The sequence below is a fragment of the Falco punctatus genome (genome assembly GCF_963210335.1).
Source record: "Falco punctatus genome assembly, chromosome: 8".
In the NCBI taxonomy this organism is placed as follows: Eukaryota; Metazoa; Chordata; class Aves; order Falconiformes; family Falconidae; genus Falco; species Falco punctatus.
The window spans coordinates 61,735,646-61,762,132 of NC_137588.1; the positions used below are offsets into that span (position 1 = coordinate 61,735,646).

The 26,487-nt window shown below is 46.0% G+C and overlaps 1 protein-coding gene across 1 annotated transcript in view; it reads left to right on the forward strand.

Annotated features, from left to right (window-relative positions):
• PITX1 (paired like homeodomain 1) overlaps positions 1-26,487 on the forward strand; it is a 55,523-nt gene continuing 29,036 nt past the window's right edge. Inside the window, exon 1 of the mRNA XM_080398643.1 lies at positions 1-26,487. This exon is cut by the window's right edge and continues 22,682 nt beyond it. The gene's annotated coding sequence lies outside the window, so the exon portion shown is untranslated.

Sequence of the window (26,487 nt, forward strand, 5' to 3'; positions counted from 1 at the left end):
GTCTCTCAACTTGCTTTTATTTTTAGGTGAGACCCTTTGGAGTCTGTCTTTCTCCACGCTCTGCTTTATCCCAAATGCCTTGTTCAAGGTGGCTGGACATGGAAGGCTGGGCTAGAATCAGCTCAGCTCACGGGAGGATGATGCAAGGCAGAAGAATTATTTACTCTATTATTTTGTGAACAGAGCTTTAGTCTGTTGGCAGCCTCTGAGGAGTCCCGACCTCAGCTGTCACCTCTGCAGAGCAGAGCCACCTCTGCTCTATCTGCCCGTGACAAAGCCTGTAATTGAGCAGTTAACTGATTAACATCTCACTCCTGCCCACACACTGAGGGCTGTTTCAAAACCTTTTTGTTTTGTCCTTGTAACATTTCTCCTATTCTTTCCTTTCCTCCCTCTGTTAGTACATGCCAAAGTCCTGTTCAGGCTGTATCTTCTGCCACCTCCTTCAGCACAAACCCGGGGTACCTGGCCTTTCCCATACCTGCTTCTTCCTGACTGATCTGCTTAACCAGCGCCATCTCCCACTGATGACATTGCCATTGCCCCTATGTTAGCGCCTTCGTGGGTGAGTGCTGGTTTCTCACCCTCATCTTCACAGGACCTGTTCCTCATGAACCCCACAGAGAAGTCTTAATATGGACCCTTAAAAATCACGATCTCCAAATTCATGTATCTACACAGATTCAGCAAAGTCTTGCGTACCCTCTTCCAACAAGCTGCACCAGGGTAGCACCCTGCCATGTTGCTGGAACCCAAAGCCGAAGTGGAGACTGACCTAGAAAGGTCTTTCCCTCCACTTTTCCCAATTCCAGCACGGCAGCAGCACAAAATAGGGTCCTCCCATTAGCCAACGGCCTTGTAAAAGTGCCAGCTCCAAGCACGTTAGTAAAACTGTGGAAGCACTCTGTAGGGGTGCCAGCCGCGAGCTGAGGTACCTCCAGCAAGCTGGCCAGCCTGTACGTAGGGTGTACGACACGAGTGCCCCAAGTGCTCAGCAGGTCACCCCTGGCACCATCAGAAATGGATGAACAGTGGCAGGGATGCAACAGCCAGCCTGGCAGCAGCGAGGAGCTTGGCAGCGTTATGTTGGTCGGAGCCCACCTGGTTTTGCCTTTCCTTAGCAGCCTACAACACTGAAGCTCCCAGTTTGCAGGGGGGTTGGCTCAGACAGTGTCTTCTGCCCTCAGGAGCTGGTCCACAGCATGCCTGCAGGCACTGCATGGCTCTCCGTGCCTGCAGCAGCCGGATGGGAGCCAGAAGGCAGGCTTCACACCAGCAAAACTGCAATCCCGTGACACAGTAAAATGTTGTGCACTTAAAAGCTGAGGACTTATTTACCTCCAGGCTCCTGAGTCACCAAGCAGCAACACACAACAGGTTTTCTCCCAAACTTTGGTAAGTCCTAAAGGTAAAGAGGCTCATTACAAGGAGGTTTAGCCGGTGATCAATCATCCTTAAGGACCAAGGGCTTAATAGCTCTTAAAGGTCGGATCACAGCTCCAGAGCCTGAATGTGGCAGAGCGAGCCAGCGTCTCACAGCACGTTCTGATTGCTGCCCCCTCCCAGGGCGGAGGCGGCCCCAGCACTGCAGAGATGGTTCTCTGCCCATCCAAGATAATCCTATTCTAAGCAACCATCTATTAAACAACTGGAGAGAGGCCAGCCCACACACTGCAGATCTGAACCTGAATGTTCCCGCAACCTGAGGAAGGAGCTCGGGATCAGGAAATGTTTTGAAAAAAGAAATCTCCCACCAGAAGCTTCCTCAGTTTCTCAAAACGCTGAACTGCTCTCCAAAGGCAGTCGTCAAGCTACCGTTTATTCAAGAGATGCATCGGCGCTTTACCAACATGCCATTTGCATGCAAGGCAGACCCTCCTGCCCGCAGAGCTGCCAAGTGCAGTCCTGGGGTCCGTGGGCACTGCGCTCCCATCCCTCCTCTGCCAGGGTGGGGACAACACGTGCCAGCCTGGCCGGGTACCGTGGGGCTGGGGGAAGCTGCCGTGTTCCATCCCAGTCCCAGAGGGAGCTCAGCACAGCCCTGTACCCCGGCCCCAGCCCTCCAGCCGTCTGTGCTCACTACAGCAGGGGCTTGGGCCAAAGGCTCTCGGCAAGGACCCCAGTGTCAACTGACCCTGAAAACATCCCCCCAACACACCCATCTACAAGTAACCTTTTGGGCAGTTGTTTGGATAGTCAAAGGAAAAATTCTGTGTTATGAAAAACAGACAGTTTTCCCCATTTATTAAATGCTCATAATTTGTTTTAATGGTTTCTCTAAACAAGTAGACTTTTTTCTCAGCTCTTTGAGCTTTTAAATGACACAACTGTTATGTTAAAAGGGAAAAGGGTGATGATTTACATTTGGAGCGGGGCGGGGGCGGCCGGGAGGCAGCAGGACAGCTGCAACCCATCGGACATGGCTCTCCTCCACACAGCTATTTTGTTTGCGCTGTTTTGGCAGCTCGAGTCTGTCGGTGCCCTCGACACCGGCTGCAGGCTCAGTCACCAGCACACGGGTGATGGGTGCTCCTCTGTGCCTGGTGGGGTGGGCTCGATCGATCCTGGCCTCCACCGCGCTGGAGACAGACCAGGTTGTTCTTCCCGCTGTGTGAAACCTGTGGAAGATGGGGAGAGTCCCCTAAAACCTGAGCGAGCCTCTGCGGACCATAACCAAGCCGGCATCCTTGGCTCATGCCAACATCTACTGGGGGGATTCAGTGTGAAAATCAGACCATTTCTATTTTTTCAACTTACAGGTAATATCAAAAAGTAGTTGGCACACTTGGCTTCCCGCATAGGTAGCATAGCCAATGGAGATCTCATGGAAATCAGTGAATTATACAAAATAGCATTAACTGTTCTTACAATTAACGTTGCTGCTAGATCAGCTGCAAGTGGCAAACCAGATGAACAAGCTCCACTTGCTTTTCCTTGATGTATAAAATTCATCTCTTCACAAGAGGACTCCCAGCCATTGGTGCCAGCTGGAGGGTGGTTTTCACTTACTGATCTCCCTCCCCTGAACCTCTTCTCCTTGTCTCTCTGCAGCAAAACTACAAGAGGAGATGAAACAAGTTTGGGTGTGCAAGCCCCAGAAATTATATTTTTCAGGAAACGTCTTTGGATGGCAAACACCTGACTCAGAATTTTCAAAAGCTGTCGAGCAGGTTGAGTTATCTGATCACCCACACGTATTTGGGTGGCATCTGCTGTGATTTCCTTCATATGTACATAATCTGGAGGAAGCATGGAGCTATGCAGCCAGGGGACAGATTCCAAAGAATATACATGAAAGAAACAACATGTCACACTCATTTACAGAGCAGCAAATAGGAGCTTCCACATCTCCTAAGAGTTATAAAAATTGATGCCAGCTTGAAGCTCCAGACAATAATGCAAAGGATGCACAGACCCACTTGAGAGCTGATCGCCCTGCTTCTTGTTTTTCTTTTTCTTCTTTTGCCTCTGGTTGTTGTTTCTCAAAACTTTAAAATGTTTGTACAAACTTCCATCTTGGAAGCCCAGCAGAATAAACAAGAATATACATGAGCAGCAAGAAAAGCCAGCAGACGGGAAAGAGGTTGGGTTTTTTTCAGCTTATGGGTGTAACTATTGCGGCTATTGAAAATATGCAAAAAAATAGCTATAAACCACACACAGCAGTCATTAAAAATTTCCACCTATCCATACCAGCAACTCAGATACCCATTCAACACAATCCCAAAAAAAAGTTACACTGAACCCTTGTAAAATATTTAGGAAGCCAATAAGCCCAGATTCAGAGGGGTGAACATTTTTCACAGCCAAAAGCCATCCTCAGAATCTGTCAGTGATTGAAACAAATCGGTGAGTCATCCCAAAAATGATGATCCCTTCTGAACTCATCACCTGCCTTGGAGTACAAGGCACAGACAAGGTGTTCCTTCACAGTAGAGCATCCAGATGCTAAAAGGTAGATCCTGTATGAAAACGCCAACCTGGAGCTGACTGTGGGTTGTCGTAGCCTCAAGAGGGTGAGGATTGGCTGAACAACAAGAATTCAGTTTTGGGAAAAAAAAAGAAAAAAAAAAAAAACCCTCAAGCTTCAGTAATGGGTCCTGTTCCAAATCAAGGCAAAACTAAAAACTTTCCCTGAACAACTCTGAGGAAAGAATGATGCACTGGGGGAAACTCTGCCTCATGCAGAGTATCTCCAGCCCTGGGCTCCGATGCCAGGCAATACTTGTATTTCCTACTCAGGCCACACAGAGCAAGTCTATGACCCAGGAGATCTGGCAGAGAAGTGCCACCCCTGTCAGGCTGTCTGGCTTTCTGGGCTTTGCATGCTTTGGAAGAGATGTTACGTTGGTCCCAGAGGATCTTTCCCAGTACAAGCTGCATAAAAAATAATACATTAAAACAAAACAAAAAAAAAAAAAAAAAAACACACAGAACAAAACCCAAAAACTTCCTGGTTCAACTCATTGCTGTGTTCCAGATTTTAAAACATCCTCGTAAAAATCCATTCCCAACCAGCTGCAGGGGTTTTACAGACCATATACAGAAATGCAACCTCTGCAAGCTGCTTCCAAAGATGGACATCCAGCCACACTGGGGATCTGCTGAGCCTCCAGTCCTCTTCTGCTCACCAACACACTTGAATGTATCTGCAGGAGCAGTTTCTTCTGCCTCACTTGTCCTTGGTGGTTTTTGCAAGGAGCTGCACAGATGGCTGGATTGCAAATATACACCCTGGAGTAACCACAGACATGCACTATGGTGGCAAGATCTCCATGCTGAAGAAAGGTTGCAACCTCATTCCTTAGAGCAATGACCAGATCTTTCTCTGCAAAAGAAACAAGGTATTTTCATGAAGAGTTCCCAATCCACAATACAAATAGGTCTTGTTGCACCCACAGAAGCTAACAATTACAGAAGCATCCTATTTGTAGATGTGGTGGTTAGGGACATGGTTTAGTGGTGAGCTTGGCAGTGTTAGGTATATGGTCGGGCTCGATGATCTTAAAGGTCTGTTTCAGTCTAAATGATTCTATGATTCTACAATTTCCAACATATATTTCAGGAGTGCTAACTGTGCAGAAGACTATATGCCTATGAATTCCACCTACTTTTGACACAGGAGACCACCACCAGACCTCTGCTCTTACACCTTCCTTAGTCTTTGTAACAACATGACATGGAGAGAGCATTCACGTGACTGCAAGACACAGCCAGAGCCAGTAATCGCCTCCCTTGCCAGCATCTGTTTGGGCGATGCGAACAGCATTCGCCCAATCCAAAATATTGTGGGTAATCTTGGCCCTACTGAAGTCAGTGGAAACGTTACCCTTGGTTTCAACAGGGCCAGGTTTTTAACCATCTTTCACAATCCACTTGCTTCATACCCAGTCTTCCACCCACTCACAGAATCCAGATGGTCCTGAATGTCGCTGCTAAAGAAAATTCACCTCTTTCCCTAGCAGACAGCAAATGTACAGCAGGCAGCCTGCAATACACAGAGCAAGAAATCAAGTCGTTGCCCCTCAGAGCACACCATTCTTCAGCTAAATTAAACCCAGTTTATAGTAGTCCTTTCTGGAGAAAATCTTTGTTAGACCAACTTTCAGTAGCTTATAAAAAAGCCAAAGTAAAGATGCTCAGCACTCCTCAGCAGAGAAAGAGTCCTTTATAATACTGCAGGCACCTATCAGTAGTTAAACTGGAATCAAAGCTAATCCCTGGATTTCTAGCCTCACATGGCTATTAGGGGAGACATTAAAGTTTAATAGAGCAAGCTGTATGTGTTACAGCTGGAGTGACAGGCCAAGGATTAGCATTTCAAATTATGAGTTCTGATTGCGTCCAGTTTTGAATTTCCTGTAAATTACAAGATAGCAAAAGAGATAACAGCATTGCAACGGGAAAGCCAACATCAACGTGTGGGCAAGAAAGTGGTATTTTAGCCAGCAGCTGAAGTAGCGACATACAGATTACCAGTGTCTTAGAGGTTAAATCAAGTGTACTTTGCAGTAAAATGGTTTGTAGAGGCATACTTACAGCATATCTGGGTTTTGCAGAAACAAAGGGTAGTATTTCAAGAGAACCAGCTCGGGATATGGGATACTATTAGTCCTAGCTCCGCTGCTGTCTCACATGGGCTTAGGGGCATGTCACTGTAGGATGCAGGTTCCCAAGGGGATGCCAGGAATTCTGTGTCCTGGTCACATGGGCTTTCATGGGCTGTGAGTGTAACTCCCCAAGATTGCCTGAAAACCTGAAACTTCAATGAGGCACGTATGAAAACAAGGAAAATATTTCCGTGTTGCCTATATGCAATGTATGGCTTATGCTGCGACTGATACCTGGGCTCATTATTTTGGAATTGAGAACATATCCCTTCTAAAACAAATAACAGTGTTTAATAATAAGCTAGTAATTGCACAAACAAATAAAGATTAATCAATACTGCAGACCTCTGAGTCCGGGATTGTTCCTTCCTCTGCGTTTGGACAATGCCCAGCACAATGGGATTCCAGCCCTAATTGTGGCCTTGGGGCACAACAGCAAGAGCAGTAAAACCAGCCATGTTTTCTTGCAGCGATCATCCCATTCCAAGCCTCGCATTTCTTTCCAACATTTTAGAAAAATAAAAATAAAAATGCAAGGATCTAAATTTATTTCCTGCTAAGAAAATATTGCATGACTTTTGCCTGGCTCATGCCTCCCCTTTGCGGAGACTTGCAGAGAAACTCCCTGTTCTGGTCACAGAAACACACACAAAAAAATCCAGCGGTGGAAGATTCAGGTCAAAAACCCAGATTAATCTGTCGTGCAATTGCACCGTCTTCCTGAGCTTTTGGCTCGTACCTGCTAGATGGGATGCAAATGATTCAGTCTTTTTGCCTGGCTTCGCTCGATTCTGGAACTGGATCTCAGAACTGGCATTGGGCTGGTTGTGCCGTTAATGGTCTTTGTGACAACGGCCTCTCTCTGGGGCTTGTTACTAATGCTCTCCTGGACCTGGCAGCAGGTCAGTGCAGTAAGTGGGCAGGGTAAAAAGGCAGAGGCTTCTTCTAGCAGAAGCCAGATTCATCCCCATTCCCTCTCCCCAAGCTCAGGCTTAGCTTTTCGAAGTGCTAAAACATTGGGACTAAAATCCTGCTTAAGCAAAAGCCGTTGTTCATGCAAAATTATGAAGGCAGCTTTTAAAGTCAGTCTGAAAAAAATATTCACAACATTTACAGACGCCAGAACCGAAAAACCAGGAACCATAAATTTGCTTTCAAGCAAGTGGAGGTCCATTGGCTACTGCAACTAACACCTCCAGCTTCTTTTAGGTCAAGCACATCTATGTTCATTCCGCACTTCTGAAAACCGCCCCGTTTGCAAAGCTGACTCAGTACTTATTAGGAGAACCAGGGTGAGACAGCCAAATCTAGCGTTTTTTGACCAATTTGTCTGCTCTATGATCAAAGATGTTTAGATGTCATTATGACTCTGGAACATTATTATCTTTGGGACAAGAAGATAAATGCTGCAGATGCCAAGTTGCTGGATGATTTAATGGTTAAATTCATTATTTTTTTTTGTCTCCACCCATTCCACAAGATTTTGGGATTACCTCCAAGTTGAGCTCATTCCAAAGTGTTTCCTCATTTTAGTTCTGTCCTTCTGCAGAGGATTGCACATCCCAAAACCATAACACAGGATTTGACAAATATCACTCTTCTTGTTTAACATACTTCCAGAAACTATAGGCGAGTCCTGACTACACACAGTGTGTTTATGTAAACATATGTTATAGAGGAACTTGAAAACATTAATGCATTAATGCATTTTTCCCTTTGCCAGTCCCATGTTTTCCACTGCCTTTCTGGATACATTTCATGTTTTTTAAACCAGAAAAAAGAATTTAAAAACAATAATATAAATGATCTGCTTTTCTCTTTTTTCCCCAGGGGGAGGAAATAAAGTTGCTTTTGGCCTAATATGCCCTCATCAAAGTCAGTGACAGTGAGAGTTACCCATTACTTGACAAATTAGTCAGCTGGGAAGCAGTGCTGAGCCCCAGCCTGTCCCCTTACACCGCACCAGAATGGAGGAGCTTCTCTCATCCCATCAGCAATCAGCAGGTTCGAGATGATACCACACAGTATTTTGTAAAAGGAAAAAAAAATCACACTATATAAAGTTATTTTTGCTTTGGAACTTTTATTGGACTGTAAAATATTTTTACATTTATTACACTTTTAATGAGAACTCCTAGAATCAAGGCTGGTGTAAATAATGAAAACAACACTAGTAAATGTCCCCATAAACCTCGCACCAACCCTTTGATGCTAATTTGCAGGCCTGGCGTTCCTTCCCTCCTCTCCTCTGCCTTCTGCAGCAGGGGCAATGGTCTGACTCAAAATGCAAGATATCCAACAGGAAAGGCATCCTGCAGGTCTGCTGCTCCCTGCGCCGCTGCTGCCGTGGGGCTGGGATGGAACAGCCCAGGCTCAAGGGGACCAGCGCTGCCCATCCCCGCACCCCTCGGCTGCATCAGCTGCAGCATCACTCCATCCCAGGTGGCTCTGGAGACATGGACCGCTGGTCCCCATGGTGATGGACACAGGGCTTTCAGCATTCTGGAAAACTGTGTGTCACTTGCTGAGTCATTTAATTAAGACCCTCAGACAAGTCAGATAATCTTGGAAGCACCTTTACAATTCCCAGAGGCTCTGCTTTACAAATCCCAGTATTTCTGGCTTACATGAACTTCACCCCACTGAGTGAAATCTCCCAGTGCCCAAGCACAGCACGGGTAGGGGATGCAGTACGGCTGGTCCCTCCTTCTGACACTCCAGTTTCTTTATGTAGGTGGGACCTGGAGACAGCACCATACACCAGTTCAACGGTCCATTTTGGTAGCAAAAATGCAAAAGGTGATCATTCTGCACGTCCATCTCAGGCTGCAGGAATTCCTCCAAACGCAAAATTAGCTGAGTACCACCACACTCCAAATCATGATGACCCAGGACAGAAAGAGAGCACAGTCAGATTATGGATTGAGCCCAGAAAACACCTTGAATTTCCAGGATACAGCACTGGACCCTGGCCTGATTTCAAGCCCTGTGCCCAAACCCCCAGCCCATATTACCTCCTTTACTCTCTCCGGGAAGTCCCATCACAACACTGCTGTACTTTGCTTTAATTCCAATAGGAACAAGCACAAACCCTGCTGATGAAACACAGATCAGCATTACATGGCAGCACATGATACACAGCGTGTTGCTGCACTCGGGGCAGCAGCGTGGGCTGCATGGCTGCAGAGAGTTTTTCATGATTTGTCTCCTGCCCTGTGCATTTTCTGGCAGGGTTTGACACTGCGCTGTGGACCTTCCCTTCGGCACCTCCAACTCAGCACACACGGATTAATTTTGCCACGTTGACTAATGGCTTCAAAAAATCTCTGGGGGCTGTGTCCCCTTTTCCCACCATGGGACATCCTTCCTGAAGCCATGAAGAAAGCCAGGGCTGCTGCAGTTTCTTTCTTCAGCCCTGACTCCCAGGCTGCACAGATGGTTGGGAATGGCTGGCTGCAGGCAACTGTGACTCAAATTCCAGTTGCTACCAGAACTTTCATTTCTATGCGCTATCAGTTACGAATAGCACATTGGTTTTTCCTTTGCTATTTAATCCTCTAGATTCCGGGGCCAGATCCCATAAAAATTCCTTCCAGTATCTACATCACAGAAACTCACCCAAACCTTAACAAATCACTTTTTGCAGGGCTTACCAGCCCTGCCTGCCACAAAAGGCTGCACTCCCCCCAGGTTGGGTCAGTATATTTTGCCTTCCTGACTTTCCTAAGACATTTCAATCCAAATTGTCTCTCCTCAATTCCCATCCCAAAATACTGTGTGCCAGTGCAATGGTCTCTTAATGCAAATTGATGCGTCTCACCAGGGTCAGCTGGACTTCACTAGGAAATGAAGTTAAAGAGCTCTGGATTAGACTAATTTCATATTTCAGTTTTTATTTGGGAGCCTCCTAGGCAGGAACAATCTCCTCAGCAACCAGGTCTTTTAGCTGAAACTAATGACTCTTCATCCATGAGCTCTGCAAAATGTCACGTATTAAAGGAAATAGCATAAAAAGCTATGATAATGCGTCATGATACGTCATATCATGTGATGTTAGTGTCATAATTGTGAAAAAAACAAGCAAAAGGAGGAGATTCAAGTATGCAACCATTGAATACGGTATTTTACACCCTTGGTGAAGTGAAGGAAAAGGAGAAAAAACATCAATGTCCATGACAATGACTCAGGACATAACATGCGGCACTGTTATATTCCCCACATGCAGACTGGTAATGCCGGTGTGCTCTTGGGAGTGCTGCTCTTCATCATATGGACACCAACCCTGCTGCCACCTTCACACCAGGGGACAGAAACCTCCTTCTGCCAAGTTACAAATCCCTGCTTTGTTTTTTTGTAGTGCAAAAATACACATTGGTGTCATTTTACCGAACTTCGATCATCGGGAAAGCGCATTCCCGCAAACCAAGACATTAGGCATTGCAAAATGCAAATGGGTTTCACGTTGCCTGGCCTGAACCCAGCCAGAGCGGGCCAGCGGGGAGGGGAGAGCCTTTCTCTCACCAGATGTGTCCAATAAGGGGCAATGTAAAACTCAGCCTTGGTGGGATCCAGCTTTACCCTTAAGCAGTGGCAACGTTAACCATCGTGCTTGACTCCTACGATGGGAATGCCGCTGCTCTTGCCACATAAATCAAACCCGGCTGAGAGATCAAATACTTCAGCAGAACCAGATGGCTGCATATGGGGCAGATAATGCAAGTGTTAACTGTGCATGCAGCCCTTCTCTTCCAGGAGCAGAGATGGGGAAAGACCCTTTCTTCCTGCAGCTTCCCCCGGCTTGTGCTGTCTGCAGGGACAGGAAGGCTGCCACGGCGGCAAAACTGCACACAGCAAGCAGCTAGGTAGGGATTTGTGGTGTGAGCATGGAGGGATGAACATTGCACGCTCAAGACCTGTGGATATCTGCACAAACAGCCTAGAAATGTCCTTTCCCTGCATGTTTCCAGCAGGAAAAATACCTAAGGAAATCATTGGCACTGGGTCCCACAGCACCCCTCTTCCCATGGTGCTTCTAAGAAGTCTCTGGCTAATCCTCGACGTTACATGAGACTGGGCAAAAGCTGGTATCTTCAAGGACATTCAGATTCCTAATTCCCAGGGTTGGTGCCTATTGCCTGGAGTCTGGGCATCTGTCCTGCTCATGACTAAGGCAAGAGCTGTGACATAGTAGGATGCAGAAAATTAATTAATATAAAAGCAATAAAAAGCAGCAAGAAACCACCAGGTAACCTATGCACGCAAACCAGCAGGTAACTTTTAGATGGCAAATAGATTGTATGACATTTCCTCTACCTGGCAAGGGCCTTGGCATGCCAGTGATACCCAGTGGTACCAGGGAAAGTACAATCAGCTCAAGAGACCTGTCTGTGCCCAGTGCCCAGCATGCCTGGTGCTGTGCCACCCCTGTCCCTGTCCCTGCACAGTGGGGGTGGGGTGGGTGCTCACCGGGGGTCATGCACCCTGAAAAAAAACACGTTTGAGTGTATGACACCGAGACATGTAGACCTGTTCCTTCCTTTCCTGGATGTCTCTTTCTTTTGATTCTGATCCGTAGAAAGGAGCAAGTGAGGGCTTGCTGCTGACACAGTGATGGATTGCTTTGGGCAGAAGCTGCAAGGGATGAGTGCCAACCTCCCAGGACAGAATGCTGATGGCAAAACTGCCCAACTTGCCAAGCTCTGTGGCTAAAGAGGTGGAGCCGCAGCGCGCAGCATGGACCACTTACAAGCAGTTTGATTTCAGCGGGCTCAGGCCACAGGAGAGGTATTTCCTGGGATGTGCACGCTCCATGGAGAGCTTCTCCACCTATGCCTCTGCTCAGAGCAGCCACCAGCAGGGACACAGGTGCAGCGCACAGCGTGACCTTGTAAGAGGGAGGTGATGAGCGGACTGGCATAAGCAACGGTTGTTCTCTCAGAGACGGGTTGCAGGAACTCACACTTCTTTGGGACTGCTTTAAAGCACTGGTGGTGTCTAATTCACTGTTCAACCTTTTTTTTTTTTTTTTTAATAAATAGGAGCATCATCTTTAAGGAACGAGCAAGTATTCACAGAGAGCGTGGGGATGGCATTGATTTACTAACAGTTGAAATTCCAATTCAGATTGATTTCCATTAAACATGCCAAGGGGGATTTTTTTACTGTTTTTTTCCTGAAAAAAGATCTCTATGCCATGAGAGCTCTAAGAAATTCACCACTGAAACCAAGAACAAAGAATAACTATGCTTCAAAGTTATTTACTTCACGTTTCATTGCCGAGCTATTTAACTTGTTATACACAGGAAATTGCTTCAAACATTATTTCTTTTGTACCACTTTCTTCAGAAGACTGTTGAAGTCACATTAGCAAAACAAAAAACACTTTCAGAATGAGGGAGCTTCTCTCTTAGGTGAAACTAAAAAGAAAACAGCAAATTAAACCATATTCTTTCCCTCGCCCCATGTGTAGGCAAAGAAGCTGTAGCAGAGCCCCCGGCATCCAGGCCACCCTGCCTGCATGTTGCCTTTCCTGGAAGAGCATCACACTTCTTTGCCTCTTTTCTATCCTCCAACCACAGCAAAACAAAACCAGGATTTCAACCCAAAGCACTCTGTGGTCCTGGAGAGCTGGTGCTTGCTCAGAAGGAAAAAAAAGGAAAAAGAAGATTACAAAAATACTTTCTTTAAGCACAGCCTGAAACTGCCCCTTCCAGACGTCTTTGGTCTTGGTCAGTCATTCCCACGCTGCAACGCCAAGTGTGACAAGCTGCAAACTTTGGGACAGGGCTTGGGGAGGTGGAAACCAACAGCAGTTTCCCCAAATGCAGCTGGGTACCAAGACTGAGGCACAAATTTTTGCCAGGGGAATGTTCTGCCACCTGCAAAATGCTATTCCTGTCCCCACCACCCACCCAAGAGACCCAGGGAATGGCACCTGGAGCAGGGCAGCACCACCGCCCTCCTTCACATCCCAGCAGAGCCGCACAGGAGGGAGGCTGGTCCTTGGGGTCACCCCAGCCTGTTTCTGGGCGCTGATGTTTTTTTTCTGTCTGGGAAAGAGAAGTTTTGTTCTTGTTCTTGACTTTGGAGCAAGGAGCACATGCAGTTTCCCACCCGCCACCAAAGGCAAGCCTGGAACATGGAACAGCCGTGGTTTAACAGCTCTGGAAAATGCTCATTTAGAGGGAAAAGAAGGCTTCTGAAATGGAAATCATTCCCTATTTCTTACCTCACTATTGAACAAAGATTTCTGATTCATGCTTAATTCAACTCCGCTGGCACTCCCCAAAGCCATATTATCTTCAGGTTACACTCCTTGGTGCACTGGTGCAGTCTGAAAACCCAAAGCCCTGCCCCAGCAGCTTTTCTTCTCGGTTGCTTTGCAAACATTTGCCATATATCATTCATAATGCTTATAACAAATGTGCGTGCTCGTTTCTTAAACCGCTGCCAAAGTCATCTGCAGGGGAACTCCAGGCAGGCAGGTATGGAATACGTAGCTTCCTGCTCGCGTGGAGTTTCTTCAGTGACTTTTTCCTACAAAGTCTCATCTGTCACATCTTGCCTTGAATTTTCAGGAGCAGCGCTTGCTCTGAGTCACGTTGCATGTCCATGTGGTACAAATATATCCAGTGGAAAACGATAACACATCTTAATTACCGTTGCCATCACTTCAGAAGATCACAGCCAACTTTACGGTAATATCCCATTACAGCATTAAACACAGATAGCTCCTGTACAGCAGGAAAGGAAGAGAAAATGGGTAGAAACCAAGTCATTTAATGGAAAATGCATTATCTGATTGAAAAAATATGTTTCTGCAGCAGGTCTTTGCGCACAGGTTAAGTTAATGAAAAGAAGGTTCCCGGTGTACATGTGTGACTCTTTAGGCGACAGTAATCAAGCCGGGGTGCATTTCCTGGGGATTGGGAGCCAGCTGAGAGGAGCTGACGTGCCTCGGGTCATTAAGTGCAGCCAGCCAGTTATCGACTGCACCAGTGTTGTTACTGCTAATACCCCTGGGCAGAAAAAATCCTTGTCAAGCTCAAAGGGGGAGTCCTGGGGATTTTGCCCCTTACGTACTGTTTATGGAGCTCATGGGATGTCAGGAACCTGTGTGCAAACCTGGGTGACAGAGCAAAACCATCTCAGCGATGCTGCGTGCATCACATGGCGACAACACAATCTGCAAAGCTGGGTTTTTCATCAAACCCAGCCACACTCAGGAATCCCTGGACATCATTTTCTTACCCTGCGGCCACTGGAAAAGGGTGTTTGCTTTCACTGTCCTGCAGCCAGAATGATGCGGTTTGTTCATCCCTGAGTTTGTTCCCTTAAAGAAGTGCTGTAAAAGTCTTCAGAAATCACTTAGAAGAGGCAACAACTGCTAATTTAAGTATGCTTTTTTAGTAAATACCAGAGTAAATAGACATAATGTGCAGTGTTTAAATACCAACAGCCCTAAGGCGTAAGTAAATCATCTTTATCCTCTTTTAACCAAATGGTTTCTGAGGGGTAGGGAGGGTTTTGCACATAAATATGCATCTTAAAAAATATTCAGCAGAATCCTTTGAATTTACATCCTGCTTATGCAAAGAGAAAAAGGAGTCTTCCAATTCCCAAGGCTTTCAGAGATGAGAGGAAGGGCGAGCAGTGAGGCTGCACCGTAGGAAAGCTGCACTTTACGCAGAAAATAAACGTGGCTGGTCCCGGTGTGGCTCCCACTGAGCCCAGGGGACCTGCCGGGGCTGAGCCGCAGCGGGATGCCTCCTCGCCACGGCGTGCACCTCTGCAAGGCTGCCGCTGCCTGTGAGCTGTGCCCAATCTGCAGGTGGTATCACATGTACCCTCGCCGATCAGTGTGAAATCTAACGTGATTCACAGCCCAAACATCACTCCTCCGGCTATAATTAAGCACAAATCTTGTCGCTCCATTGAATCTGATTTGAGGAAGGGGGATGATGAGTCTGGGATTGGGCTCGAGCTCTCAAAGTGGCTTTGAGGGGAGAATACTCGCACCATATAATCACATCCAAAAATGGCAGGAGTTTCTTAAACATGCAAGGCTGTTTACACCGAGCCTTATTGCTCTTCTACTGTTTTCATATTTATCTTTAAAAAAGTAAAATAGTATTTCACAAACAAATTTATAATGACTAGTACTTAAGCAATACATTTGACCCTGCAATCTCCCTGAGCGCTTTCCTCGCTCCCACCACTCCCAGCCCAAACTCCCAGTGCACGGATAGGCGCAGGCACCCATTGCTGTGCTCAGGGGTGCTGGCACTGCCCCGTGATCCCACCCCAGTTTTGGCATCTCTAATGCACGTCTTAGGTCTTCACCAGCCTTCAAAGTGGGTCTCTGTTGTTAGCCCCAGCACTTGCCTGGGGAAGCTTGTTGGGGAGGCGGTGAGGTCTGGGAGGAGGAAGTTCATGGGGATTTTAGGAAGAGGACGTAGGTCCTCTAATGTTGAGCCTTATTTCTGTCCTTTGGAGAAGCAGTTGCCACCATTCCATGGTTTCCAAGAGGATGCACCATGGCTCACTTGTGCCAAAGGAAGGCCACTTCCTAGGGCTCTCTCTGCAGGTGGTGGGCAGAGATGTCCCCGGAGAGCTGACACACAGTTGCAGGCTGCTCCATCAGTCTGCAGCTGGAGAGGGACTGTCAGGGACTGAGTTGATGAGCTGGTAGCTCCTCTTCCATGCATCCCAAGTCTAAGGATGCTGATTTGTCTCTACTTAAATTAACAAGCAGCACTAATGGCCAGGGCTCAGGGCAGGGGCTTGTTAAATAGATGCCGACCCCCTAGTGAGAGGCCCTCAATTGTACATGGTGCCAAGAATAAATGAATGAAGAATACACCTCAACGGACAGAGTGAAGCCATCTGAAATCCCAACAAGTCTAAACTCTTTACAAACATGAAGGGCAGACAGAGATCAAAAAATGTGGGTGCAAGCAAAAAGGAAGAGAGGTGGAAGGGAGCTTTGGCTCAGGCAGTCCCTGGCTCTGGAGCACTGGAGCACCTGGGCTGCTGGATGCAGTCTCTACCCTTGCACATCAAAATCTGAGTGCAGCCCAGTGGCCTCTCAAAACTCCTGGCGTGAATTATCTGTCATACAGGAAAGCCTGCTGATAAATCTGTCACTGAAACCCATTTTCTTTCTGGAGTTCAGTAATTGTTAGAGTTTCTCACTGTGCCCATGAGAGCTGGGTTTCTCATTAGCATCACGGTGAGCCGAAAGATGTAGAAACAGGTGTAGCTACAGAATTTCCTACTGGGTACACATCTGAGGAGGCTCCAAAGCATAAATTACTCTTTCCAAAGTCAGTTTTAAATCATGCTCACTAACAGCCATCTCCTGCCCTTGATCATTGCTCCTAGGATGGCAACAGGAGTTTCACATATGGTTTGAGTGAAGCGTGAGGCCTTCAATCGCTCCACATCCACCTGTTTCAGATTGTGTCATAGGTATGTGCTTAAGTATTTCATTAACATTTCCCTTTTTTAATGTTTTTTAACCCAAGCCATGCTAACTCTATGCATGCAGCTAGAAGCCTGCAGCAGAAATGCAACGTGCGTCCAACCTGCTGCATGTTGGAGGCAGCAGGGTGTGAAGCCGGTGGGTGAGCAAGGGTTGGCTGAACTATTTCTGTTCAGAACTGGATGTTTTGTCTTATTTAAATGAAATGGGAGCTCCGTGGACACACAATGTGGGCAGCTTTGAAGAGCCAGCCTAAATGCACAGATTTTGGGTATCATATCATTCCCCCAACTCTGCTCAAGAATCACAGCTGCATTCAATCCCAAGCTGTCCAAGGGCATATCCACGTTACTGTTTCTTCCTCGTCAGAGCAGAGCTGCACCCCATCTCCTTTATTTTGTGAGGTGGGAGGGTCCTGGCTATTTTGCAATTGCTTTAGGAAAGCCATTACAATGCCCGTGACCGAGCCACCCATCGCTATGCCTTTGTTTTACAGCAGCAATGTTACCCGGCAGCACAGCTCCAAAGCCCGGCTGGGAGCCGAACAGGTTTTAGCATGTTTTTTCATCTCATTTTTTCTGTCTCCTTTCAGTTGGAAGCTCAACTGTCAAGATTAAACCATCCACCTGTGTGGCATACTCCAGCGTGGCTGAACTTGATAGATCTGCACAGTTGGATTCTGCAGCAAAGATCATAGATCTGAGACGTACACATTGAGAATAGTCTACTAATCTTTCCTCCCTCCACTCCCCCCACCAAAAAAACCCCCAAACATGTGTTTTTCCTTACAGTGCTTTCTTTTTAAGGTATCTCCTGTCAGCAATGTCATGATGGGAATTCTCAGTGGAAGTCTTTGCAAAACTATATTTCTGTCATTATCTCATGGCTTATGCACAGCGTATTACAGCAGCTGAGGACAGAAATGTGTAAAAAATTATTTGCAAGGGGGAAAAAAAAAGACAGCTATGCAAGACACAGGCAGGGTGTTCCAGGCCTGAAACCTCAGCACACCTTGGAAAGAGTGAACTCCTGCGCAGAAAAAGGAAGGGTAGCGCAGGAACGGTGCAGGGTACAGCAGGCACAAGCACCAGGCTGTTCTGCAAGGAAGCCTGGAGGCGAATGCATCTGCACAGAGGGTTTGGTACTTAGGTATTTTACAGCAAGGCAAGAATCTGTACACTTCTACCCTCCTTCCACAGGAAAACACGACAGAAATGACACAAGTTGCTCAAGGAGCTTAAACTCTTCCTGAGAGAAACCTTGACATTCAGCCTTCCCAGGTCTGGGCTTGGAGTAACACATATTTCTCAACTGTTTCCTCCACGAGGTGTTTTTTCCGTGCTGTTTTCCAGTGTTGCTACCATACCACCTGCTATTTTATTTTAGTTGCAAAATCTGGTGCATCCAAGTCCACCTTCAAACTTATGTTACAATGCTCCATGGCATCCAGTTATGTATCTGATCTTCTTTCCATTCCTCAAACGAAGCTGTTGCCCCTTTATCTTTTATTCTTACCTCATCTGTTGAACAAATGTCACAGCCACAGTTATTAGAAATATTTGAACCTGACAGCTGCAAATACTCAGAGGCAACTATACGTGCACAGAACTATAATTAGGTGGAGCATTTAATTTTGTTTTTAAATCACTGAGATCCAGTATTGGAATCTCTGCAGACACAGACAATCAATACAGACAGTGTGACTTAGCAAGCTTTACAGTCATTTATTTTCCCTGTACGTAAGGATAACTAATATGCCCTGACTACAATCACATATATTGTATTGCACAAGAAGGGATTTTGCCCCACTAAAATGCAGACCATGATATATCCACTCATGCCAACTTTAGCAGTGACACCACACTGACTGCAGCAGTCCAAACCTCGCCCTTAGTGAGCAGGGCTTGGGCTGAAAAAAAAATCAGTGCATAGTAGTTACTTAGTGATTGCTGCAGGGTGCATTAAAAACATCAGCTGTAATCACTAATGTTGTCTGAAGTTGGTATCTCTCATTATTCCTATCTTAGGGAGGGTCAAGACACAGAAAATTTCAAATTTGCTCAAGGCCAGCGTCAGAGATGCGGTTAGAGACTACAAGCCCCAGACTTGCATCTCACTATTCTAAGCAGTTACATTTTCCTTGGTATTTGCAGTAAATAAACATTTCTCATTTTTTGCGCCTTAGTTCAGATGCAACCTTCTCCAGAGCTTCAGACCACCAACCCTCTCCATACACAAACTCTGGGGAATATTTTATCTTCCCTTCTCCCACGGCCAAAGAAGAGCAGCGATGCTGAGAGCAGAACCTCTCCAAATAGCCCATCCTCAAACAATCCAGATCAAACATATCAGAAGTCCCCAGTTTCCTCCCTCAGTTCAGCAGATTCTTCTCTTTGCTGCTTTCCAAGGAAGCCTTTCGGATCTGGGACATTATGAGTAAATACCTAGTCATCTCTGCTTCTACATTTGTGACTGATGTAGCTTCATGCATTGCGTAATGTTTCTTTGGGTTTCTAATTGTGAGATTAATTCGTTTATTTGAAGAGAATACATTTGGGGTAATAAAAGAAAGAAGATGAAGAATCAGCAGCCTATAAAATCATTATACCCTAGTAGTTTTATTGATATGGATTAGGAGAAATAGCTGGAAGACAGAGAAAGAATCATATTTAGCTCAGGTAATAAAATTATATGAGCTGCCATTTTCATAATGTTAAACAAGACCTGAGGGAAGCTTAACTTAAAAGATTACACAGGTGGATTCTTTTCCTTTGGAGAACACGAAAGATTATTGTAAATGTCTTTTTATGCCTCTTCAAACACAAGAAATTAGCCAAATGGCCAATTTTTCACCAAGCGGCCTGGGGAAGGAGCCCTTACTGCTGTCTCCGCCCCGACAGGGCACAGGGATGCTATTTCTGCTCATCACAGCTTTGGGCGCAGTTGTGTGGTCCCAGCTCCTCTGCGCACGCTGCTGCCCGGCTCCCCGCGGCTCAGGCACGGCAGAGCCTGCCGGGCACCGCTGCCGTTCCCACCTGCGGGTACTGCGGGCTGCGGGCAGTCGGGGGATGAATACATGACATTTCATAGGGACACTGAGATAAACCATGTGCCTACTGGTCTGGGAACAGGCACCTGGATTTTGCAAGATGCCGGGTAATACCTGCAGGCAGGGGTCTGTCTTCTCCCAAAACCAGGAGCACCTACGAGCAAGGCACGAATGAGGAGAAGGAGTCCTCTTAACCCCCCAACGTGTGCTGCTTTTGCTGCCTACCAGTGGTTTTGATTCACTTAATAGAATGACAAAACCTTGGGTAGAATGCATCTAAGCTTGGTTGAAATTGGTTTTCCCCCCTCCCCGAGACCTTGCTGCTGAGTAACCCGCTTGGTTTGGGCCAAATTCTGTTGAAATGCTCCAGTTAAGCTCTTGGTTTATCCATCCTAGTCCTTGGTTTAGCAGAAGTTCAATCGTGTGCCGAGCTTGGAAAGCTAGCAAGTCTCACCTGATCTGAGGGATGAAAATTACAATTTAAAAACCAAGGTGGAGAAAAATAGCAACTTTCCTGCCCTGCGAGCAGGAGGCGTTCCCAAATAGTCAGTGCCCTGGGCTTGGAAATTTGTTTTGTTTTTTACCTTGATGTTCGCTAGCTGAAAGCACAAAGATCCAAAGCCTATGAAGAGAGCAATAACCATTCCGAGACGTTTACAAATGACCCTCTTAACTGTTTATGAGACATTATCTGAGGTAAAGCAGAGTAGGAGAAATAAACTTGAAGTAGGAAGAGCTGGCTCGCCTCCCAGATGGAGCATGATAAAGCACCAGTGTCAGTGTTTCTTCTCAGTTTTATGGCAGCCTTTAACTGCTTGGTGTTTAGGATTTTTTATCAGAAAACGGAAAGGAGAAGGAATGGATCCAAAGCAAAGAGGTTTTCACAAACAATATTCTCCAAATGACTTTATGTGAGCAGATACTGTGTTATCTGGCTATCAAGATAACACCATTTATTTTTTTACTTGCCACAACAGCCTGCTACTCAGATTCCCAGTCCTGGTATGTACGAGGAATTCCTGAGCACAGCAATAAATTTTCAAAGGGGTCTGAATGACCCCACTGCTTCTTTCCTATTAGAAAATATCCTGCACAAAGTTAATCTCTGGTCAGATTTACCTCATTAAATAGATTTCTATTGTCACTCTTCAACAGTGTGTTAGTTTTCAGTTCCCATATCTAGCAAAGCACTCTGAATATTGTTCATCTCCCACAAAAGGTTAATGAATGGCCCTCCATGGAACCATGGGAATGGGATAAATTTGTTACACAGAAAGCTCTCCTGGAGGTTGAAATTACATAAAAACTACCTCTTTTCTTACTTTCCCTGAGCCCAAAGCATAAATCATCTTAAATCATAAATTTTCACTGCCCCTTCAAATCATTTTCCACACTACTTTGAGAGAAAAGGGTAAATCTCAGTTGTTCCAGTTTGTTCAAATTTTAAAACGCAAGATACAAATCAAAGAGTGCCCGTGCTGGACCTGGAGGAAAGATAAACCAAAATGGAGGACTCCCAACAGAGATTTCGGCTTTTCACCACCTGCTTTAGGCAGCTCCTCAGCAAGGAAGTGCCTCAAATGTGCAACAATGCTCCAAATAAGAAGTTTTATTAAAGAACTGTAGGCATTCGGTTCTGAAAGCGCGGTCCAGTTTGCTATTAAAGCAGCAGACAGCAAGCCACGACATTGGTAAGCTGGTGGTTGGGCTTCCATTGGTTTCTATCGCTTGATGATTCTGGCTCACTCCTTGGTTATGGACCAGTAAAGCCACTGGGTTTACCCAGCACCACCCTGCACAGAAAAGACAATCAGTCAGGTCTAGGAGAAAGAAGAGATAAGTGAGTACTCCTTATGGAGCAATAGGTTTTTACCCAGATAAGGAAAATTTGCTTGTTTTATTGGAGATATTTATGTTGGATGAAAAGTTTCATTTTTCTCTATTCCCATTTTCAAAATATTATGAAAACTTTATTGAAATGGTTGTCAAATTCACAGGCTGAACAGAGTTTTGATAAACTGAAATGTCTAGATCCATTTAAATAACGTTTTTCTCATGCCTCTGCAAGAACTTGAAAATGTGTTGAGTAAAATTCATGAAAGAAATCTGGCAAACAAGGGGAAATATATATTTTTTTTTTAATACTTCAGTAATAGAAGACTTCAGATTGTCTTTTGCACAAACAGAATTTTTGCCTTTTCCAGCCCACCAGTGCTCACAGCACCTCCTCTGTCACATGCCATGAAATGCCCACTGGACAAAGGGATGGGTGCCAGGAGGAGTGGAGCCGGGGGAGGCACTGGAAATCCTCCACATTTTCTCAGATGAACCTGAAATCAGTTCATAAGGACAGAGCCAAAGAGCTGAGGAAGCTCCACGTCTCGGCACCCACGGAGCCAATTTTTGGTTGGATTCAGCATCACAAGCTTCTGCCAAGTCCAGCATAAATTTATCATCAGTTCTCTTGAAACCAGTTTTCCTCTCATCCCTAATTGATTGATTCAGTTCTGCTCCCCCAGACTGAGCTACTGTCCACAGGCAAAAGGGGAAATTATTTCTTCTGGAGCATTTACCTGAGGATAAAGCACTTTTTTTGCTTTTACAACAAACAATGAGTTACAAGAATAAAAGACCTGGCCGTTGCCATGTCATTAACGCTCTCAGTCACAGTGCTGTATGAGGCGGTCCCATGGCTGATGCTCGTCTTACTTTCCCACGGACAAACTACATCCCTCAGAGCAACATCGCTCCTGATTTTCACCAGGACAGCTGAGCTCAAGCTGCGATCTGATGGCAACTTGTCTGACATACCTCTGTGGGGCTCCCCAAGGGAACTGTGTGCCTTGTGGCACATGCTCCTGGCAAGCCTTGGGTCAACCGCGTGGGTGCCGCGGTGGCCGGACACACACAGCCCATCCAGCAATGCCGGAGGAACTGGACTGCCCCAGGGCTGCCCAGCCACACAGGGGCACCGGGAGTCCCTGTCAGTGATGGGCAGGCAGGGCTACTGCTCCAGCCAGGCACCAGATGCTAGAAATCCTGGATAAATATGTAAAATTCCCTAATTCCAGTGGTATAAAATTTCCAGGCAGAAAAAGGGGACGTGTCCAGGGAAACCATGCAGCAGCCTGAACTTCAAGCTTTCAGTTCCAGGGATTTCAGAAAGCCCTGAATCAAAATTTCCACTAACGCTGTTTAAAAATATACCCTCCCCAGCCAGCAGGAACCCAAATGGAGAGCTAATTATTACTTGAGTCCACAGCGAGCAAAAATAAGTCATAGCAAGGCCAGAATGGGTTTGGAGACCAAGGAGAGGAAAGTGATCCCATCTCTGCAGTGGTGGGATTTCCCTGCAGAGATGCGACCTGCAGGACTTCACCTCTTCCCCCATACACAACTTCGTCGGCACACCACACGTTTAACTCCCTCCAATTTCTATCACACTGAACCAGAGCTGTCCTAAATTATACTGCAGCACCACTTGGGTTTACATTTGCAGCACGTTTGACCCTACTTTTCTTTTTTATTTTCACCTTCTAGTTGTGTTTTATTCCAGGTGAGAATAAGGTTCATGAAACTGTTCATGTACACTACCTCTTCAAACAGAAATGACTAGAAATGTTCATTTATTGCACTCTGTTTAGCTGCCTAAGCAAGGGAGTAAGTTGTTCTTCCAAAACCAGCCGTCTAGGAAGAGGTTAACAACGACGTTTGTCTGAGAATTTAAATTGCAATTCTGCTGCCCTCATTATTTACTGGTAGAATAAAACATATCATCCAAGTGCAAAGCAGGCAATAAATCCTTATACTTAGCACAATCCCCTGCCAAGTAAACCCCCAAGATCTACACCGCTTTGAGTACAGCCCAATGGCTATAGACATTATTTTAAGCATTTTAGCACGCCTCCACTGAAAAATTAGGTACTTTGTTTGAGATCTGTGAGTTTGCTCCAAGCAAGCTGATGCCTCTCTAAAATATGTCACGCTGCCCAAAGCCTGTCGCTCAGGTACCAGAAGCACAATGGTCCTGCTAATGAGCCCAGGGTAACTCATTTGGAGCAACACCACATTGTTCCTCTGCTGCCTTTGACTTGCTTGTAGCTTGTGTAGGTCTTGCTTCAGGATATCTGCGCCACAACCCTTTGCACAGACGAGACATCATTCCTGCTGCAGCAAAGTTAACCTCAGTAAAAAGGAAAAACAGTTTGAAGATCTCTTTCACAACAAGGTGCAACTGTACAATTTTTGATTGACATCATCCAGGACAAGCGCAGTCAGGATTTTTGGACATGGAAGTGTTATTCCCCATTTGCTGCTTAGAGAGAAATGAGAGCAGAGCCCGTGATGCAGTGTGCTGCTCACAGATCAGCGTAGAGAAGAATAACTTGTAAAATAAAAATGGGGACTTAAAAATAAAATAGCTTGACAAGGAAATACTTCAGCTGTCGAAAATAGATTTATTTATACTTTTTGGCAAAGATCACATTTTAATTGGGGCTATTATTCACATGAGCCTGGAACTATATAAAATTATCCCGAAATACAGAGAATCTGACACCAAAACATGTCACAGAACACATTATATTTGCATTTTCCAGACATGGAATCCCATAAATTGTTGTCTGATAATGGCCTGCAGTTCAATGGACAAGACTTTAAACAATTTGCAGGGGATTATGGATTTCGACATACAACATCCAGTCACGGTTATTTGTAATCAGATGGTCTAGTGGGAAAGGGAATTAAGTCTCCAGAGCAGAGCCTGGCCTGAGGCTCTGTTGAACTTGAGAACACCACCTTCAAAACCTGGGCCATCCTCCATGAGAGCCTGCCAGCCTCAGACATCCAAACCTCCTGAGGAAGGTAAAGCTGGTCTTAAAATCTAGGAAGAGAAGGTGCGAGTCACCTTACAGCTTTGAAGATGCAAAAATCTAGTGTGTACAATTTACTGTGTATGTGATGCTATTCAAGGAGAAAAGAGATTGAGATTTTATGGCAGTTGCTCATGTTTCCTGTAAAGTTCAAAACTCATACAGGAGACTCAGGAGGAAGCAAGGAGCAACTGCAACTTATTTCTCTGGGAAATGAGGACCTGAATCGGAAAAAGGATTCAGGAGAGCCACTACAGGACCAAAGAGCAGCAACAGCAACAGGGACAGCAATGGTCCTCAGGGCATAAGCCCAGATACCCAGAACTCCTGAAAAATTTAGTGAGCTCTGATACAATAGTCACCACCACCACGCTCCCTACCAGGACTGCAGTACGTATGGGGCACAGTGGAAAAACTTCCGGCTGGTAAAAAAAAGGGAGGGTTGAGTCATCCAACACTGTCCCCCAACACTGCAGGGTGGAAGCTGTGCCCAAGACCCTGCAGAAAAATGTCAGGGACCTCCCCATTCTTTCTCATGCTTCATTTGGTTTAACCTAGCCTGGGTCTTGTGGACTTGGTGGCTCACCAGGGCAGCAAAGGGTGGTCATGGGGAAGCGAGGAGCAGCCTCACCTTACAGAAGCCCAGACCTGCTTCCTCAGCAGCCGTGCCTGCTTGAGTCACGGAATCACGGTTTCAGGCAAGAAGACCAGTTTCAAGGCTCAAGTTTTGAGTTCAGTTGTACTGAATCTCTGCTAACAGTCATAGCGAAGGATTGCAGACCACTGCCAGGGACATCGGCAAAGAATCCAGTAAAGTCCAAGTGTGTCAAGGTTTGGAATCACACAGTCATGGAGCACCTCAGGAAAGAATGCATCTAATGGAATGAAATGGTAGAGAAGGAGGAAAAGCAGGTGTTGCTTTTATGCAGCTCTCTGCACACACTGAGGGCAATAAGCAAAATACCGATGACGAGATGGGCTTGTATGTGGAGATGTACTTGGAAACAAGGACTTTAACTGCCTTAGATTATCTTTGCCTTGGTTCATTGCCTTGGAGCAGTACAAAAGGCCAGCAAAGCACATACACTTGAAGATCTTGAATGTCAGCCTGGACACCAAGGTTATACTCAATTCTTTCCAAAATCTCCACAAGAACATTATCCTTTCCCCTTTTTTCTATGGAGAGTGCTGGAAACCACTTAAAAGAGCTGTGCTGCATGTGTGTGATCAGCCCAAAGCTTTCCAAGAGAATTGAGCGCTGGCAACACAATCCAGGTTGAGAGCAATGGGAATTGCTCTGCTCCATTTAGTAAGAGCAGAGGAGCGCCACATCAGTAGTACAAACAGCCCTGCATCCCACTGCCAGGAATCTCTGCAGGCTAAGGAAGGAAAAGGAGAGGCTCACAAGAAGCCGTTACATGCTTGAGCCCCACGTTACGGCAATATCTGGTTCAAGCCACTTTAATCTGTCCTTCATGAGTTAGGCTCGTCCTTACAGGCTGACCTTCTGTCTCTCCCTGGGGTCTTGATCACTCTGTCTTGAAAACAAAGGGTCCCATTGTCTTCAGAGGGACCCTGAGAGCCCCGCACAGCACAGAGCAGTGCGAGTAAGTAATTCCACAGAAGTCAGCAGGCAAAAAAGCACCAAAAAGATTGCAGGTCAAAGCCGTTCAACCACACGCCGCACTTCCAAACGCTCAACAAGTCATCCTAGCCAAGCTTTATAATTTTCATCAATCTTCTGATTTAAGCAAAGGCAAAGTTTGGCTTCACGTTCCTCAGAGCGGATCCAAAATACAGAGTTACGCTGAGTAGCTTCAGATCCACATGGAAGGGGAGCTCCTGGGTTTGCACTGCATGATGGCCAGAGAAAAGCAAGTGCTAAACAAAAGCCAGTGACCTGCATTTTTCTAGCAACGGTAAAGTCATCTCGCTTACCTTCTGCTATTCAGATTGCGCTGCACATGTATTCAA